Source organism: Polypterus senegalus, chromosome 14 (assembly GCF_016835505.1).
Source record: "Polypterus senegalus isolate Bchr_013 chromosome 14, ASM1683550v1, whole genome shotgun sequence".
In the NCBI taxonomy this organism is placed as follows: Eukaryota; Metazoa; Chordata; class Cladistia; order Polypteriformes; family Polypteridae; genus Polypterus; species Polypterus senegalus.
Genome location: NC_053167.1, coordinates 137,379,524 through 137,392,993, shown reverse-complemented (window position 1 = coordinate 137,392,993; position 13,470 = coordinate 137,379,524).

Genomic DNA, 13,470 nt, shown 5'->3' with positions numbered 1-13,470 from the left:
TTGTGATCTCAGATACAGGTGTGAATTTAAATGACCGGGTCTAATAATTTTGGGCAGCGTAGAGTGAGGGTGACTTTGAAGGACAATCCATATAACTTTTAACTAGATTGTATATATACAAAACATTTATAAATATTATAAATTGTAAAAATTAGGAGTGGTCTCCCCTAGACATTCTCGTATACTCAGATATGGGGATGGATATTTGAGGAGTAAACCGCAAGACAAGGAGTATATTTTTATATTATGTACATTAAAGAACCATCAACAACAAATGAAATCAAATCTCTATATATATAAAATCCAACGTCTGTCTGTCTGTCTGTTCACTTTTCATGACTACTTAACGGATTTAGATTGCATTATTTTCTATAATTTGCTTTAACATTCCAGTTGATTTTGCGACTTCTCTTAATCATAGCTGGCTTGCGGTGCCGATTTATTTGCACGAATCTGAGAGAGACGCAGCAAACCGAGGGTGGGGGGGGTCGACCCTCCGCACTCACGCGCCAGCCTCGGGCGTATCTTACATCCGAGAGAGAAGCTGCAGGCTGAGGGGAAGGGGAGGCATGACGTCAGGAGTAGGGAGCCGGACAGGGCCCTCCTCACTTACACGTCAGCCTCTGTTCAAGTCGCTCCGGTCTTCTTTTAGTCATCACCTCAATTTTCATTTTTGGTGGCAGTTCCTTTTATTTGAAGAATAATTTTCAGTTAATTCAGTTTTGGAGTGTCCCCCTTGTCAGGATAAAAGAGACAGTATAGGGTATGAGTATTACCTATTTAGATATAATTTTATGCAAATTAGCATTTTCAGACATTAACTTTTGAGGGTTCCCTTTATTGACTTTTTTCACATATGGTTTCAATCCTTTCTTTTTCTTGAGTGCTGAACATATTTATTTTAATGGTTACATTTTTGAGAGTTGCTTATCTTAACTGAAGTTTTATGTTGGCTCCCGATCTTTAGAATTCTCCTCCTCTACTTCATAAGGAAGTCGTAGTGGCTTTTGGTTTGAATCCTACCTGGCAGGTAGAAAATTCTTTGTTAGTTGTGGTAATTATACTTCAAAGACATGTGATATCCTATATGGTGTTCCACAAGGCTCTATCCTGGGTCTGCTGCTCTTTTCGATTTACATGCTTCCGTTAGGTCAAATTATCTCGAGGCACAACGTGAGCTACCAGAGCTATGCTGATGACACGCAGCTTATTTATCAATAGCACCTGATGACCCTAACTCTGTTATTTCACTATCACAATGTCTTACTTGTGTTTCTGAGAGGATGAGTAGTAATTTTCTCAAGCTAAATAAAGAGAAAACAGAAATTTTACTGATTGGCAATAATGGATTCAATGAGGTTATTAGAAATAAACTTGATGCATTAGGAATAAAAGTCAAGACGGAGGTAAAGAACTTAGGGTAACTGTTGACTGTAACCTGAATTTTAAATCACATATTCATCAGACCACTAGGACAGCATTTTTTCACTTACGGTAAGAAACATAGCAAAAGTTAGACCTCTTATATCATTGAAAGATGCTGACAAATGAGTTCACGCTTTTGTTTTCAGTTGACTAGATTACTGCAATGCACTCCTCTCAGGACCACCCAAAAAAGACATAAATCGACTGCAACAAGTGCAGAATGGAGCTGCTAGAATCCTAACTAGGAAAAGAAAATCTGAGCACTCCAGTTTTAATGTCACTACACTGGTTGCCTGTGTCATTCAGAATTGACTTTAAAATACGGCTTATGGTTTACAAAGCCTTAAATAATCTGCTCCATCTTATATATCGGAATGTCTGACACCTTATATTCCAAATCGTAACCTCAGATCCTCAAATGAGTGCCTGCTCAGAATTCCAAGAGCAAAACTTAAAAGAAGAAGTGAGGCGGCCTTCTGCTGCTATGCACCTAAAATCTGGAATAGCCTGCCAATAGGAATTCACCAGGCTGATACAGTGGAGCACTTTAAAAAACTTCTAAATACTCATTACTTTAACATGGCCTTCTCATAACTTCACTTTAATTTAATCCTGATGCTCTGTATATACAACTAGCAGAGTACGCGCTTCGCAGCAGAGAAGTATTGTGTTAAAAAAGTTATGAAAAAGAAAAGGAAAAATTTTAAAAATAATGTAACATGATTGTTAATGTAATTGTTTTGTCATTGATATGAGTGTTGTTCTCATATCTATATATATATATATATATATATATATATATATATATATATATATATATATATATATATCTTTATATATATCTATATCTAGATCTATATATACCTGTATATATATGAAAATACCCACGCTTGGCAGCGGAGAAGTGAAAAGAAAAGGAAACATTTTAATAATAACGTAACATGATTGACAATGTAATTATTTTGTCATTGTCATGAGTGTTGCTAGCATATATATATATATATATATATATATATATATATATATATATATATATATATATACTGTATATATATACACATACATGTGTACATATATACACACACACACATATACTATGGGGTGCCAAACAGGCAAATACATTGATTTTGTGAATATATAAAGTAGGCATCAGAACTTGTAAAGTCAAAACTTGAATATATAAAGTCACTGTCGGAATATTTAAAGTCAAAACTTGAACATATAAAGTCAGCGTCGGTATACATAAAGTCAAAACATTTTTCTGCATATATAAAGTCAAAACTTGAATATATGAAGTCAGCGCTGACTTTGTATATTCCGATGCTGACTTTATATATTTAAGTTTTGACTTTATATATTCCAGCGCTTACTTTATATATTCAGAAATATTCCAACGCTGTCTTTATATACTCAGGTTTTGACTTTATATATTTGGGAATGACTTTATATTCAAGTTTTGACTTTATTTATTCCGACAGTGACTTTATATAATTAAGGTTTGACTTTATATATTCGGGAATGACTTTATATATAAAAGTTTTGACTTTATATAGTTAAATGTAGTCATCATTGCATAACTTTTTCTTTACCATAGAAATTTAAAGACTAAATTCAACTTCCATTCCTAACAAAGATATTTCTGGCGACTAAATAGAAGCTACTTATATCCAAATTCGAGCTATTGAGCTGTCGCCTGACTGCCTAAATAAGTCACCCTCGCTTCGCTCTTACTTTTTTACCGTTCATTTAATCCTGGCTAGTGGCGGAAAAATTATAAAATAGAAGGAGGATTACACTGAGTATGGCTTTACCAAAAGAATCATTGATGGTGAATCGATTATTCATAAAGCTTGAATTGGTGATCTGTTTTTCTGTGTTAACCCCATATTTTTTCATACTTCTTCTCAAACTAAGGTGGTGCGAAGGTAAAATGAATCGGGATGCGCTGATCAATGTAATCGATGTACCAGGAAATCATGCATTGCCAAAAGTTCCCCTTTGCTTGTATTGCAAAGTGTGATTAAATGCGTGATTTTTTAATGCGTTATGGAGCACATGCATCGAAGCTTCTCAGCTGTGCTTGTGCTAAGAAACGGAAACATTTTAAAAATAACGTAACACGATTGTCAATGTAACCTTTTGTAAGTAGTGCCTGGAGGATTTAGAGTGTGGAGAAACTGTAGAGACCGCGTGTGTATTAACTTGTGGATTTTTCTGTGAGTATTTGGTGGCAGCGTCACAAAGTCGCTTCCGTAACACTGCGTTATAGTGATGGGTCATTCTTGAATGATTCGTTCATTTTGAATGAACCTTTAATGTGACACGGGAAGAACGAGTCGTCTCATGGGAGTGATTCGTTCAGTCGCGCATGCGCATTTGCACAACTTCCTATAGTTTCTGTATTGGAATTGATTCACTTGTTTCGAGTCTTCGGGTTTTTTGAGTCGTTCGTTCATCACGTGACAGCCCCATAAGCTTAACCAACTCAGTCTGAGCCGGAAACAGAATTGATTAGTTCATCGCTCGAGTCTTCGGGTTTGAGTTGTTCGATCATTACGTGACAGCCCCATAAGCTTAACCTATGCATTCTTAGCCGGAAAGAGAATTGAACGAATTGACTCGAAAAAAGATTTTTTCATTTTGCTGAACGAGACTCAAAGGTCCGAGTCGGTAAAATGATCCAAACTTCCCATCCCTACTGCGTTAGCTGTGGAGCTCAGCTCAGAGCGAAATGAAGTGAATGGGAGGGGAGATGATGACGTGACTCCCCCACCCGCCTTAACTGTCAATCCCCCACAAACACAGTCTCTTGGAATTTGCATAAGCACAGCCCTTCACGTGCAATTTTAACTTAGTTACAAAGTGATCAAAACTCTCGTTTATATCCTGCATTTTCTCATTAAACTTGTATCCCGCATTACACGTGGGCATTAGAAACGCCAGCGGCAGCCTGTTTATGAACTTAATTTAAACTTTAGGTTTACATCGTGCTTTGTTTCCGAAGTAACAGCACTCATGAATATGGTTGTATATGTTAGTCGTTCGCTTCTTATTGTTTCGCTGCCTTCTCAATTATATAATGCATGTTTTCTTCAGCGCTTTTTGGAGCTCTTCCTGGTTTTCTACGTACTGCGTTGACAGTCAGTTCACGTGATTACGTGGGAGGCGTGATGATGTCACACAAAACTCCGCCCCCCAAGGCCATCGAGCTCCACTCCATTACAGTATATGGAGAAAAATAGCTTCCAGTTATGACCATTATGCGAAGCGAAATGAAACCTGCCCAATTTTTGTAAGGAAGCTGTAAGGAATGAGCCTGCCAAATTTCAGCCTTATATCTACTCGGGAAGTTGGAGAATTAGTGATGAGTCAGTCAGTCAGTGAGGGCTTTGCCTTTTATTAGTATAGATTAATTATCATTACTATTCAAGGTGGCTTCACACTCCGTACTGACCCCTACTCTCTCTTCTGTTCTCTTCCCGGTTTTCTGTGGTGGTGACCTGCACCACCACCACCTAATCAAAGCACTGTGATGTTCCTACATTGATGGATTAAAGGCCAGAAGTCCACATGACCATCATCATCAAGTCCTTCCATGAGAACCCTGAATACATTGAGGACTGATCAATTATGTTAGGTAGAATCCCCAGAGGGGGCTGGGTGGTCTCATGGCCTGGTACCCCTGCAGATTTTATTTTTCCTCTCCAGCCGTCTGGAGTTTTGTTTTGTTTTTTCTGTCCTCCCTGGGCATCGGACCTTACTTTTATTCTATGTTAATGAGTTTTGTCTTATTTTAATTCTTACTTTTTCTTTTTTCTCTTTCTTCATCGTGTAAAGCACTTTGAGCTACATTATTTATATGAAAACGTGCTATAGAAATAAATGTTGTTGTTGTTGTTCTGGGAAGAAATCGTCCATCTGTTGGAACCGGCAAGATGCCAACAGGCTTGCCATCATCCGTCCGTCTATTCATATGCTGTTTACACCCATTTGGATTGCCTGTTGATTATCTTGGATTATGTTCCCGACTGGATGTATGGACTGTCTTGTGCCTGTCTGTCAGTGGCGTAGCTCGAGTTCGTGCTTCAATTTGCCACCCTCCAACATATCTGAATATGTTAATCTATTTAAATAGAAACTTAAAATGACGTATAGAGAAAAATTAAGATACATTTTGCATAGATTTATTCATATATAGAGAAACAGCAATAATTTTTCACATGTAATTATTTATAAGCATCAACTAGACAAGAATATCGTATAGCTGTGTTCTAATTATTAGTTTAATATAATTACGGTGCGAAAACCAGAACGAGTGAGAGGTGGGGATGTTTTCTGCACAGAGCATGAACGCATTCGGATTGATAACGAAACGAAATTATAAATTGTAAATTAGTTGTTTATCTTCCTAGAAATTATTATCGGTGTAACGTTTATGTTTATTTTTGTTATTGCTGTGTCTGACGCCGTCATAGAAGGACAGTCTGAAAATTATTTTTGAAGCATTTGTGGATAAAAATCTGAGAATTGTACTTGTTTCATTCACGAGTGACATTTTTCCGAACCCTGCTGCATACACTCAAATTGTACTGAGCCTTTTGGCCAATAATGCCACCCCCAAAAATGTGCCACCTGGGGCAGACCGCCCCCTCCACGCGCCCTTAGCTACGCCACCGTTGTCTGTTCATAGGAGTTTGTAAGAATTGGACACGTCTTCGTCAGAGGGAGCGCTACTAATCACCTTAACCCACACCCCATCAGGAAACTGGTAGGACAAACTTTACATTGCCTACAGTGAACCGTTCACAGGATTTTCCACTCACCCATCCATCGTCAACTGTGCGTGGACTGTGTTTTAGACATTGTTGTTAGTGTTTATTGCTCGAGTGTATTGTTAGGTATTTATTGTTTGTTGAGCTGTGTTACAATTTATTATCGCCATCGGGCATCAGGAGAAGGCCTTTTACTTATGTTTTTTTTGTTATATAACAAGTTCTTTTTTCCTTCATTTGATTAATATATTTCATTATTGTTTATCAATTCATTGGCACACTCAGTGAGTAGGTGCACTCCAGGGTGTGTTCCTGGAGTCCCCATCATAAAATAAATCAATTATTATTTTTCTGACAGCGTGAATCTTGTTGTCACCACGACCGCTACATGTGGGTTCAACTGTTTCCCCAGCACTGGAATTTGTGTTTATGTTGGAACTTTCTTTAAATTGTGGATTATCTGTTCAGATCTAATGTTGTGTGGGCCTTGCCTACATTGCTGTTTAGTCCATCCTTTATCCAACCCACTATATCCTAACTGCAGGGTCAGGGGAGTCTGCTGGAGCCAATCCCAGCCGACACAGGGCGCAAGGCAGGAAACAAATCCCAGGAGGGGTGCCAGCCTACCGCAGGGCACACACACCAAGCACAATTTAGGATCGCCAATGCACCTAACCTGCATGTCTTTGGACTGTGGGAGGAAATCCACGCAGACACGGGGAGAACATGCAAACTCCACACAGGGAGGACCCGGGAAGCAAACCCACAAGTCTCCTAACTGTGAGGCAGCAGCGCTACCCACTGTGCCACCATGCCTCCCTTGGTGTTTAGTGTTCTTCTTATTCACGTTTGAGTGCTCCTTTAATTGAGTTATTTTCATGTGCAGGCCTAAGTGATGTTATTGGTGGCTGGGGCCATTACCCGGCCGGTATACCAGCTGGATGAAAGGAACAAGGGAGAGAGCAAGTTTGGGGCATTATCTTCCCTGGGACAATAGTGGACAGCCCCTTTGAGTTGCTATAGCACCACGGATTCCCGAAGGGCATGCTGAGAGTTGGAGTTTGAAGCAGCCCTGTTGGGTTCTGTGGGGTGCCTCTGGGGGTGCTACAAGTTTGGCTGAACCCTTTGTTAGTGGCAATGCTTCCACCACACTTAGAAGTGATGCCGGAAGAAGGTCGTGGAACACTTGGGGCATTTCTGGGTGCCCAACAGAAGGAGCCAGCTACCCACTATTCAAGTCGGGAGGAGGTGGACAGAGCTTGATGGAGGAGAAGTGAAGGTGAAGAGAAAGGAAGGACTGTCTATTGTGCAGGGTGGCACGGTGGCACAGTTAGGAGACCTGAGGGTTCACTTCCCGGGTCCTCTCTGCGTGGAGTTTGCATGTTCCTCAGGGTACTCTGGTTTCCACAGTCCAAAGACATGCAGGTTAGGTGCACTGGTGATCCTAAATTGTCCCTAGTGTGTCCTTGGTGTGTGTGTTTGTGTATGCTGGCACCCTGCCCAGGGTTTGTTTCCTGCCTCGCGCCCCGTGCTGGCTGGGATTGGCTCCAGCAGACCACTGTGTCCCTGCAGTTAGGATATAGCGGGTTGGATAATGGATGGATGGATGGATGTCTATTATGCTTGGTGCATTGTACTGTACAGCTGTGGGGAGCCCAGGGAAAAGTGCTTCCCCACTATAATCAGGGCCGTCTTAACGCATCGGCACGCCGGGCATTTGCTGAGTGGTTGTGTAATTAGGGGCCACAGTGAACTTCTTTGCCTGGGGGCTTATAATGCTGTTAAGACGGCCCTGACGATAATAAATGTGTGCTGTGCTTGAACTTGTGTCTCTGCCTGTCTGTGTCGGGGTTGGGGTGGCTAGAGCGCCCCTGGTCGAGTGATTTTTACTTCTGGGGTATTCCCTTTCTTTTGTTTTATTATTCTGAACATGAGGAATGCTAAACTTAACTCTTATACAGGATGCTTTTTATTATTTTGTGGGGGTTCCCCCAACCTAACTTATTTTCACATTTTTTTTTTTTTTGTTCTTTATTTTGCCTTATATGATTTCTCGTGTTAGGAATTTGTTCGTTTTCGCATACCCCTTGGGGTCAGAGCGCAGGGTCAGCCATTGTACCGCACCCCTGGAGCAATTGAAGGTTAAGGGCCTTGCTCAACGGCTATGGGTTCAAGTCTTTATCCATTCTGGGATTTGTTTTAGGTGATACTCGGGTTGCTCACTTTCAGTTATTTTAATGGTTATATTGGTAAGTGTTGCCTTCTAGTGGTTTTAATGGTTATATTTGTAAGTATTATATTTGTATTTGTTATATTTGTAAGCGCTGTCTTCTTAGCATTAGCATTTGTGGGTTTCCCCTTCTTGACATGTTTCCACCAGCAGCATTTGTGGCCTCAGCTCTGCATCCTCTGCCAGGATTCATTTTTTGGAGATGTTTACCTTCACTTAGAGTCGAATCTTTAGAACTGATTCTTTAGTTGTGATTGTGATTATTGCTATTTTGCATTTCCCTCACATACTTTTAGAGGGTTCCCCTTCTAGACTTGGTTTCACATTCAGACCTGCATATTTTTTAAAGGGTGGGGATATTCCCTTTATTTTAATGTTATTGTTATGTTTATATTGTAATATTGTGAGTATGATTAACAGATTGATTTTTAGCATTGTCCTCACACAGTTTCTGGGGGGGGTGTCCCCCTCCTGACTGTAAACATATGTGGGTTTGATTCTTTACCCATCATCAAGATTTTCCTTTTTGGAGGCGATTCCTGTTATTTGAGGATCACTAATTTAGAATAGTTTTATGTGTATTTGCAGTTTTCCAGTTTTCCTTTTTGACAAAGGAGTCAGTAAAGGATGAAGTGTTCAACTCTCCAGGGAGGTCCCAGTTTAAGTTTTCACATAGAAATGAATTCAAAGGAAATGCACACAGTTGTTCACTGATCATTAGCAATCATGGTTGGGTTGCTCCTATGGGCAGTCTGGACTCCAATGGTCGCTGTCCATGAAGTGAACACCTACTGCTGGTCATGATGTTTCTTATATAGCAGGGTGGGGCTTCCAGGACTGACCAGAAGCATCATCACTAGTCTTCGGTGGGCTCCTCCTCCTCTCTAGAGGTTTGTAGGTTGTGTCTCACTCCTATTTCTCCCCCTGTTCCCCTCATGAGCCATCTCTCCTACAGGCTCCCATAATGCACATGGGTGCCACCTCTTTATGACATGATTTCACATCTGGTTTCAGTGCTTCCTTCTTCTTGAATGCTTAGTTTGTGTTCATAAAAATCACTTTCAAGTTCTTTTTTTCATTCGGTGCATCCTGACCCGCTGGTACGAGTAACCCCAATATGATCAGGACCGTTCTTAGCAGTTTGGGGGCCCTACGCGGTTTAGAAATTTGCAGGCCCTGGATTGGGTTAGCTCAGGAAGGTGTTCATCCAGAAAAGGCCTTAGATGACCAGCAGGCCTACATGTACACTTGTGTGTACGCAGAGTGGTAAAATATTGATTTTGTTCTGGATCTGGTAAAGGCCGGTAATATAGGGATATTTCATGATTTTATGGGGATCTCTCTAAATGAATCCGAAACGAATCTCTAAAGTGAACTTTTGCTATAGTGCGTTCGGCAAAGTTGCGATGGCGTGACTATATTATTAGGGATTTAGGTGAAGATTTCAATCTGGATAATAAATTACCATAGTTAATAAGACTAAGAGATGCACTGAACTGAATTTCCTGAAGACTTTAATTAACGTAAGAAGTCTACTTTGTACACTTTCATCCTGGCGAAATCCTTTATCAGTTCCGAATACTCAAGGGTTTGGCCAACATCTCGCTCAATTGATATTAATGCCAAACCATTCAGTCGCTCTTGGGTCATGCTGGTCCTCAAATCATCCTCAATTAGCTCAGCAGGTGTGACCGTTACAGGGATGGTCAAAGCAATGCGTAGCGCTACCGCGACATTCGGGAAAGAATCTTGCAAGCTATTCTCGTGTACGAAATACAAACTTTGCAGAGTTCCTGTAAACAGAAAATCAAAATAGCCTACTAGTACCAAGTATGTAAGCTTACAGGAACCAAAGACCAAAACCAAGTTTGGTAGGGATTAGCTAATACCGGGCCGTGGAGGAACGAGGATTAGGATGAGGGCCTATGTGATATACAGTAAACCCTCGTTTATCGCGGTTAATCCGTTCCAGACTCTACCGCGATAAATGAATTTATTTATAAATCGAATATTTTCACAGAGCATAGAAAACCTGTTTACGACCTTCTAAATATGCTTTTTAACATTATTAGAGCCCTCTAGACATGAAATAACACCCTTTAGTCAAAAGTTTAAACTGTACTTCATGACAAGACAGAGATGACAGTTCCGTCCCACAATTAAAAGAATGCAAACATATCTTCTCTTCAAAGGAGTGCGCATCAGGAGCAGAGAATGTCAGAGAGAGAGAGAGAGAGAAAAGCAAACAATCAAAAATCAGTAGGGCTGTTTGGGCTTTTAAGTATGTGAAACACCGCTGGACAAAGCAGCTGCAAGGAAGGGAGCAATGTGAAGGTAGTCTTTCAGCATTTCTTAGAGGAGCATCTGTATCCTCTAGGCCAGTGTGTGAACAGCCCCTCCGTCAGGAGCAGAGAATGTCAGAGAGAGTGAGAGACGGAGAGAGAGAAAAGCAAACAATCAAAAATCAATACGTGCTGTTCGGGCCTTCAAGTATGCGAAGTACTGCGCGGGAAGCACATCGTATATCATTAAGGAGTTTTATTTAATACGTAATAAGTGCTCTGATTGGGTAGCTTCTCAGCCATCTGCCACTCGCGTCCCATGTATGAAATCAACTGGGCAAACCAACTGAGGAAGCACGTACCATAAATTAAAAGACCCATTGTCCGCAGAAATCCGCGAACCAGCGAAAAATCTGTGATATATATTTAGATATGCTTACATTTAAAATCCGAGATGGAGTAAAGCCGCGAAAGTCGAAGTGCGTTATAGCGAGGGATCACTGTATTAGCTTTACGTTTATTTAATAATCCAAATAATAATATATGATAGTCTCAAAACTCACCATCCCCCACCGATCCACGTTGTGCAATGGTTTATCCAGTCTGATCGATCGCTATTTATACATTCCCAGTCCCACAGCCACGCCCCCATTCCCTGACTGCTGCCCCCTGCTCCTACCCTTTCCCTCCGAAAATGAATCAGAACGATAAAATTTAGGATCAGGAGGGTATCATGACACACAACATGAGGGACTAGCACAGATGGCTGCAGTGCCAGGGGCATGACAGGGGCCTCAGGCCCACAGCCCGGCAACAAAAAACAAAAAAAAATTTGTAAGACAGGGCAGGGCCGGGGCCCCCCCTCACAGTCGGAGCCCTACGCAGATGTATAGTTCGCGTATGCCTAAGAACGTCCCTGATATGATATACCGCTTGACTCATCTTGATGTCTAGTTATGCAAGATGTCAAAATTGTTGGGGTTCCCTTCTATTTTTGACACCCCTGGGTCAGAAAAATCCTAATTTTTAGACCCTGTTTGGACCAAATTTTTGTGCAGAGAGTTTCACCCTTACGATAAAGATTAAACCAATAGACGTCATCAGCAAAAATGATCAGAAGTTCAAAACACATCAACTGACCCCTGGAGTTCAACTCCTAATGGAATATGAAGGCTCAAAGTCACTTCAAAAAAATGTGAATTGATAATATAGGCACGCGGAGTGTCGTTTAATGCTATTCCGAGGCCGCTGATTTGTTAATGTTATTGATATTGTATTCTTTACCAGTTTGGTTTATTATACGAGGTGTGGCAGAAAAGTAATGAGACTGATTTTTTATTTACCAAAGTTTTTCTTTTTTTCAAACATCAATGTTATCCCCTTCAAAGTAGTTTTCCCTTGGGCAGCTACACACCGATGGAGACGTTGTTCCCACTGTTGGTAGCAGCGCTGGAAGTCTTCAACCGGTATGGTCTTCAGCATGTCCGTTACACTCTTTTGGATGTTTTCTAAAGTCCCGAAATGACGTCCTTTGAGGATATTTTTCAGTTTGGGAAAAAGGAAAAAGTCACACGGACTGAGGTCAGGTGAATAAGGGGGCTGGGGAACCACAGGAATGCCTTTTGAGGTCAGAAATTCTGTTATGGAGAGGGCAGTGTGACATGGGGCGTTGTCATGATGGAGCATCCATTTGTCTGCAATGTCTGGTCTCACACGGATGACCCTTTTTCTGAGCCTTTCAAGGACATCTCTATAAAAAACTTGGTTGACAGTTTGTCCTGGAGGAACAAATTTTTTGTGGATGATTTCCCTTTTGTCAAAAAAACAAATCAGCATTGATTTGATCTTCGATTTGCTCATTCGAGCTTTCTTTGGTCGAGGAGAGTTTGCAGTGTGCCACTCCTGACTTTGCCTCTTGGTCTCAGGATCGTATTCAAAAACCCATGATTCATCACCTGAAAAAAAAAATTTAGGGGTAACCGTTGACTGTAATCTCAATTTTAAATCGCATATTCATCAGACCACTAGGACAGCATTTTTTCACTTAAGAAACATAGCTAAAGTTAGACCTCTTATATCATTGAAAGATGCAGAGAAATTAATTCACGCTTTTGTTTTCAGTCGACTAGATTACTGTAACGCACTCCTCTCAGGACCACCAAAAAAAGACATAAATCATTTGCAACGAGTGCAGAATGGAGCTGCTAGAATCCTAACTGGGAAAAGAAAATCCGAACACATTTCTCCAGTTTTGATGTCACTACACTGGTTACCTGTGTCATTCAGGATTGACTTTAAAATACTGCTTATGGTTTATAAAGCCTTAAATAATCTGCTCCATCTTATATATCAGAATGCCTGACACGTTATATTCCAAATCGTAACCTTAGATCTTCAAATGAGTGTCTCCTTAGAATTCCAAAAGCTAAACTTAAAAGAAGTGGTGAGGCGGGCGGGTGGCCTTCTGCTGTTATGCACCCAAAATCTGGAATAGCCTGCCGATAGGAATTCGCCAGGCTGATACGGTGGAGCACTTTAAAACACTGCTGAAAACACATTACTGTAACATGGCCTTTTTATAACTTCACTTTAACTTAATCCTGATACTCTGTATGTTCAATTCTTCATAATAATTATTCACAGTGGCTCCAAAATCCGTACTGACCCCTACTCTCTCTTCTGTTTCTTTTTCCGGTTTCTTTGTGGTGGCAGCCTGTGCCACCACCACCTACTCAAAGCATCATGATGCTCCAACATTGAT